This window comes from Dipodomys merriami, unplaced genomic scaffold (assembly GCF_024711535.1).
Source record: "Dipodomys merriami isolate MVZ:Mamm:240054 unplaced genomic scaffold, mDipMer1.0.p SCAF_26, whole genome shotgun sequence".
NCBI lineage: Eukaryota > Metazoa > Chordata > Mammalia > Rodentia > Heteromyidae > Dipodomys > Dipodomys merriami.
This window is the reverse complement of record NW_027204048.1, coordinates 6,655,487-6,662,441: the sequence shown is the minus strand read 5'-3', so window position 1 is coordinate 6,662,441 and position 6,955 is coordinate 6,655,487.

The window sequence follows — 6,955 nt, the reverse complement described above, 5'->3', positions numbered from 1 at the left end:
GTGTGCACACATGTGTATGCATGAGGCACGTGTGTGGACATGTGCAGGCGTGTGCAGGCATGGGCATGTCACTTGCAGGAGAGGAGCACACAGCAGAGTATGCTTCCAACCCCCACCCCCCAGGCAGGGCCCGTGCAGACCCCCCCACCTGTGCAGACTCCCATGCCCTGGCAGGTTGCCCTGGATGAGCGGGACCCGGGGCTGTGGAGGAGAGGGCCGGCAGGCATGTTATGAATCAAACTCACACCCTGAGAGCCCTTCGGGCGGGCGGGCGAGCCGGCCCCCCTTCCACCTCCCCGCGGCTGCTCAGGCTCTGCACCAGAGTGAGCGCTCGGCAGGAAGCGGCAGGAAGCGTTCCCAGCAGCAGTGGCAGCAGCCCGAGCAGCAGCAGCACCCTTCAAATTGGGACTCTAGCCCTTTAAATCTGCTCAGTTACCAAAAGAGAAGAGCTCAGACCCTGTTAATTAAAGCTCGCCCTCGTCCCAGCTCTGTCCCAGGGAGCTGCGGTGCTCTGCTCTGCTCTGTCCGAGCTTGAGATTCTCCCAACTCCAGCCATGGATCCTGGAGACTTTCCCCTGAGCCCAGCAGGAGGTATGACCCTGACAGATGGCACTTGGCCTGATCGGCCTGGATCGGCCAGTCGGCCGGCCCCTCGACCCGTCCTCCTCTCCAGCCTCTCAGCTTGTGCTCAGTTGAGACAAAGCAAGTTTTCTGGGGTGTGGAGGAAGGGAGGGATGGGAGATCTGTTTGTCATGGTCCTGGCTTCCGCTGCCAAAGTGATTTGGAGGAGCGAGGAAGCGAGGAGCTTCCTTCGGCCCCAGCTCCTCCGGCATCCTTCTCCCAGCCGGTCCTTCCCCTGGCTCTAAGGAAAAGGGTCCAGGGCAACCTGCCCCACGTCTACAATCCATGACCCGCGCTGGGTCCAAGATGGCTGTGCAGCTGCAAACTCGTTCTACACAACTTTCTCCCCACCGCTGGTCCCTGAGGACCACGGTGCCCGGCCCTGGCCCCAGCCCTGGCCTCCGCTCCGTGGCCCTCTGAATGCTGCCAGGTGAACGTGTTTGCTGTACAATTGCAGGAGATCCAAATCCTTCCCCCTTTACCTTTTGAGGAAACTCCCTACTAGCTGAGGATCAGATTCTGTTGCAGAGTTGATTTTATTCCAGAGTCTGCTCCGGCCTGGCAGACAGGGAGGAGATTTATCTTTTTTTTGTGCATTGCATCTTGCAAATTGTTCTTGGGCCCGGGAACATCTGTCTGCGCGTCCCTCGTTGATTTGTGTTTGCCCCTCAGTCTTCTGAGCTGCGATGCTTGACTCGAGACGCGCCCTGGGAAGGCTTCCTCTCGCTCAGCTGGCCAGGGCTTCGCAGATGTCCCTTACACGCAGGCTGGCACAGGGAGCTGTTTCCGTTGTTCTGAGGGACAACTGAGGAATAGTCCCTGACTCTGGGACGCGGGTCCCTGCGGCTTGGGACGGGGCTGCCATAGCTCCTGGCTCTCGCTGAAGAGGCCTTTAGGAGGCAGACACATTTCCTGGTTTCTCAGGGGTGGATGATGGGCACAGTCTTTAGGGTTGTGGGAGATGGGTGAGCTGCAGCCTGGCTCATGCAGGTAAGGACCCCCAAAATTGCTATCTGCAGAGTTCCATCCATCCCCAGTCCCCGGGGCCATTGCCCGTCTAGCTAGGCGCTGTCCTGTCCCTCAGCAAACGGCCAGCGCTGTCTGTGGGAAGCGCCGTGGATTCGGCCGGCCTGCCTCCCACGCACTGTAGGTACAATGCAATTTGTATTGCTGGAGTAACAGAACTGTTTCGTGACAGAAGCTTTGTTAGAGGAGGCGACTCCGAGCCCACAAGGGAAGCTCTGGGTGGACGATCTCACCTCCGTGCCCACCGGTGGGTGGTGTGGTCCTTGGGAAATTCCAAAGAGTAACCCAGTAGAGATGTTTTCTGCAGAAAGGAGGTTGACCCAGAGCCGTGGCCTGGCGAGGTGGCAGGCAGTGGCGGGGTCTGGTGGCCTCTCCAAGTCTGTGCCTCCGGCTGGTCTGATCAGCGTCTCCAGGGGCTCAGGCAGGACAGAGGTCACAGCTGTCACCGCGTTCCCTGGAGTCCCAGCCCACTCGGGCTCCACTTCACCAGTAACAATGGGGGAACAAGAGAGCACTGGAGTTCGGCATGCCATTTCTCTCTAAGTTAATGGGGGTGTGTTTGTTTTTAATCTGCTGACATCTGCTGGATTTCGGGGAGCTGTGTGTGCGTGCGTGCGTGCGCGTGTATCCCAGGGGAGTTACTTCAGCCCCAGCAAGTTGGTACAGTTTCATGGCCCACTGGTCTGTTGGTTGGTTCTTTTTGAGACAGTCTCACTCTATGGCTCAGGCTGGCCTGGAACTCTCTCTCCTCCTGCCTGAGTCTCCCAAGTGCTAGGATTCCAGCGTGCATGTTCACGGAGACATTGGCGTGGTAGTAAAGCACGTCTCCTGCACTAAGACCCCATACCTGGGGCTGGGAGCTCCACACGGCGGCCCGGGGCCTCCCGGGGCCGCTTTCTGAGAGCAGAGGCTCTGGAGAGGAAGTGCCGTGGACACACATGGCGTCCCGGGGCACAGGACGTGCCATCCGTGTGTAGAGGCCTTGCGCCTCCGGTTGGCATTGGCGGGTCCATGGGTGTTTACTGCAGACAGTGAGCCTGGTAGAGATGAGCACCCCAGCCCCACGCAGCACCCTCAAGACCCCCCACCTCCCCCCCGGGAGGGGCAGGAGAGATGTGACGGGGAGGGGGGCAGGCCTGAGCGGAGGCATCACTAAGATGAATGGCAGCCACTCAGGACCGCCTGGCTCTCCCTCTCCCTTTGACTCCCAACTGTAACGGGGCCATTTTTCTCTGCCACAAGCTCCCACCATGCTGCATGCCACAGGCCCAAACCCCCAGAGCCTTTTGCCTTTACTTGTTGTTTATCTCAGGGAGTAATAGTGAGGTATGCCTGACCCAACAGGACATGTTTTCTATGTTCTAGCTCCTTCCATCAACTTGGCCTAGACTCAGAATTATTTTCCATATGATACTGGCTCAAGGGAAACACAGGTTTTCTAATGTTTTATTCTGGGACAATGATTTTTTTCTGGGTTTGTAGTTTAGAGATGCTGGGGAAATCAGCTACATGCATGGTGCAGGTGTGTATAATAACAGAGGATAGAAACAGTGCACTAAGGATTGAAAAGGGCCCTGGGGCAGGACGGGGGACAGTCGGAGGGACGGAAGTGGCCCTGGGGCAGGACGGGGGACAGTCAGAGGGACGGAAGTGGCCCTGGGGCAGGACGGGGGACAGTCGGAGGGACGGAAGTGGCCCTGGGGCAGGACGGGGGACAGTCGGAGGGACGGAAGTGGCCCTTGGGTTTGGAAAAGAGGTCAGGCCACTGCTTCCAGAAGCCTCATTGTGGTCAGAAGGAGAGGAGGGCTGGCAGGTAGAACGGAGTGCCAAACGTAAGCAAGACTTGTTTTGGAGAAACAGGTAGGAATAAATAGATACAAAGGACAAGGGAGAGAAAAGATAAAGAAATAGGGCCAGAAAAATTCTCAGAATACTCTCTCTCTGTCTCTCTCTCTCTCCCTCTCTCTCACACACACAAACACACTCAAGCTAACCCGATTTCTCTCTGGGGTAATTTCCTCAGCCCCTCTGCCCGCATTGTCCTTTGTTCCAGGCCAGCCCTGGCAACCCTGCCCCCTATGGAGGGCTGCTGATCCCACAGACAGACCTGACCCTACAGACAGACAGACCTGACCCTACAGACAGACAGGCCTGACCCTACAGACAGACCTGACCCTATAGACAGACAGACCTGACCCTACAGACAGACAGGGCCTGACCCTACAGACAGACAGACCTGACCCTACAGACAGACCTGACCCTACAGACAGACAGACCTGACCCTACAGACAGACCTGACCCTACAGACAGACAGGGCCTGACCCTACAGACAGACATGATCCTACAGACAGACAGGGCCTGATCCTACAGAGAGACAGACCTGATCCTACAGACAGACCTGACCCTACAGACAGACAGACATGATCCTACAGACAGACATGGCCTGATTCTATAGGCAGACAGGGCCTGACTCTACAGACAGACCTGACCCTACAGACAGACAGACAGACAGACATGATCCTACAGACAGACCTGACCTTACAGACAGACAGACATAATTCTACAGATAGACAGGGCCTGACTCTACAGACAGACCTGAACCTACAGATAGACAGGGCCTGACCCTACAGCCAGACCTGACCCTATAGACAGACAGACATGATCCTACAGACAGACAGGGCCTGACCCTACAGGCAGAGCTGGCCCTACAGACAGAGAGGGCCTGACCCTAGACACACAGGGCCTGACGCTACAGACAGACCTGACCCTACAGACGGGGCCTGACCCTACAGATGCCAGGCCCTCAGTGCTGTGGGCTGTCTGCTCTCACTCAGCCAGCAGTCTCAGCGCAGAAGGAGGGAAAAGAGGTTTGAAATCCTGGCTCCAGAGTGCCTTTGGCTGGATGAGGCGGGGTGGCTAGCTGCCAGTCCAGCTGCTAGTGACAGCCACCATCCCGACACCCCAGGAAGGGGGGGTGCTCAGGAAGGTAGGGGAGCAGGCTGAGCCCTAAGGATGCAGAGACACAGCCAAGGCCATGCTTTCCGCCGGCCCTCTCACCCCCCCTCCTCACCTAGCTTGCCTGGGTGTGACTCAAGGTTCTTCTTTGCCTGGGTTTATTCCATTATCTGGGTGCCCAGCGCATAAGTCAAGTGAATTCCTGTGTCCCTGGCAGGTTATTACGCGCTGAATTAGTGTGGTGAAATAAAAACCCTAATAAAGCTGTAGCACACTCTTAAATTGTTAAAATTTATTGTAAAATGTGCAAGTTATTAACTGGTCTTCGCCTGTGTGCTTTGCTGATGCCGGAAGACGAAGGGGGGCCCTCGGAGAGACTTGGCTCCTGGAATCCTCCAGAGTCTAGAACTAGGCAGCAAATTCACACGTCGGCAGAGCTTGGCTGCGCTCCCTGGCCGAGCCGTCCTGGCACCGCCTGCACCCCCACAGGGCTCCTGGCTCTAAATCTTGTCCCCACAGGGAAGGAACCCATCTGTCCACCTCCCCAAGGCCTTGGGGAGGCTGAGGGGAGCCTGGAAAAACGAGGCTTTGTGTCACTCCCTCCCCCTGAAAAATTAGTCTCTGGGCCTTATCGCATCCCGGACTCTCGGTCTCTCCTGTTGGTGCACTGGTCTGTTTCCCCAGCCCCAAGAAACAGGACTGCCCCCTCCCTCCCTTCTCCTTCCTCCCTCCCCTCTCCTCCCTTCCTCCCTCCTTCCTCACTCCCCTTTCTCTCTCTGATTGTATGCAGGTTTGAACTCAAGGCCTTGTTCCTGCTCAGCAGGTGCTCTGCCACTGAAACCACAGCTCTGCCTCTTTTGGCTTTGGGTTATTTTCTTCTACATTTTTAAAGTTAGCATCCACTGGTAGAGGAGAGGGTTTTCCTTTGAGGCGTCCATCTATGTGAGCAGCCCCTCTCCCTCCATCTCTCCTCACTCCCTCATCTCCGCTCCCTTCTCCCAGACCAACCTCAACAGCCTTTTCTCTCTAGGCTAGTAAGGGACCAGGGTCCTGGGATGACGGTCACGAGTCGCCAGGCCCAGGCCCTACTGTGTATTTTTTCCTGAGGCCCCAGCCTGCTGTGCTGGCCCCTGATTCCTCCTCCCGAGCCCTGCCTCTGAGCCAGAGGCTGCTCCTCATTGATTTCCTGGCCCTGGGTCTTTACTGTCCACCGAGACCAGCCACGCTGCAAGGCGGCCTGAGGCGTCAGATGTTTCTACCACAGCCGCAGGGGAGAAAGGGTCTGAACAGTCACCAAGTAGTACTGGGCAGTCAGTCCTTCTCCCCATGGTACTGGATAATCAGTCCTTCTTCCTCTAGGGCTGGGTACTCAGGCCCTTCTCCCTGTGGTACTGTGTAGTCAGTCCTTGTCCCTGTGGTACTGGGTGGTCAGTCCTTCTCCCTGTGGTACTGTGTAGTCAGGCCCTTCTCCCTGTGTACTGTGTAGTCAGGCCCTTCTCCCTGTGGTACTGGGTGGTCAGTCCTTCTCCCTGTGGTACTGGGTGGTCAGTCCTTCTCCCTGTGGTACTGGGAGGTCAGTCCTTCTCCCTGTGGTACTGTGTAGTCAGGCCCTTCTCCCTGTGGTACTGGGTGGTCAGTCCTTCTCCCTGTGGTACTGGATGGTCAGTCCTTCTCCCTGTGGTACTGGGTGGTCAGTCCTTCTCTCTGTGGTACTGTGTGGTCAGTCCTTCTCCCTGTGGTACTGGGTGGTCAGTCCTTCTCTCTGTGGTACTGGGTGGTCAGTCCTTCTCCCTGTGGTACTGGGTGGTCAGTCCTTCTCCCTGTGGTACTGGGTGGTCAGTCCTTCTCTCTGTGGTACTGTGTAGTCAGGCCCTTCTCCCTGTGGTACTGGGTGGTCAGTCCTTGTCCCTGTGGTACTGGGTGGTCAGTCCTTCTCCCTGTGGTACTGTGTAGTCAGGCCCTTCTCCCTGTGGTACTGTGTAGTCAGGCCCTTCTCCCTGTGGTACTGTGTAGTCAGTCCTTGTCCCTGTGGTACTGGGTGGTCAATCCTTCTCCCTGTGGTACTGGGTGGTCAGTCCTTCTCCCTGCAGTACTGGTTAGTAAGTCCTTCTCCCCATGGCCCTGGGTAGTCAATCCTTCCCGTGAGTACTGGGTCATCAGCCCATCTCCCTGCAGCACTGGGTTGCAGGAAAGTGGAACAGTGCAGTAAGACTTCCTGCCCTGAAGCCCCTGTGAGTTTGTCTAGCACCCCATGTTTTCCCTTTTCTGCCTCACATCCATACAGTTCACAGGGAGGGCGCTGAGTGACAGCGTTTGCGTCTCCGTGGTGCTGGCGTCCCTCTTCTGCTCCTCC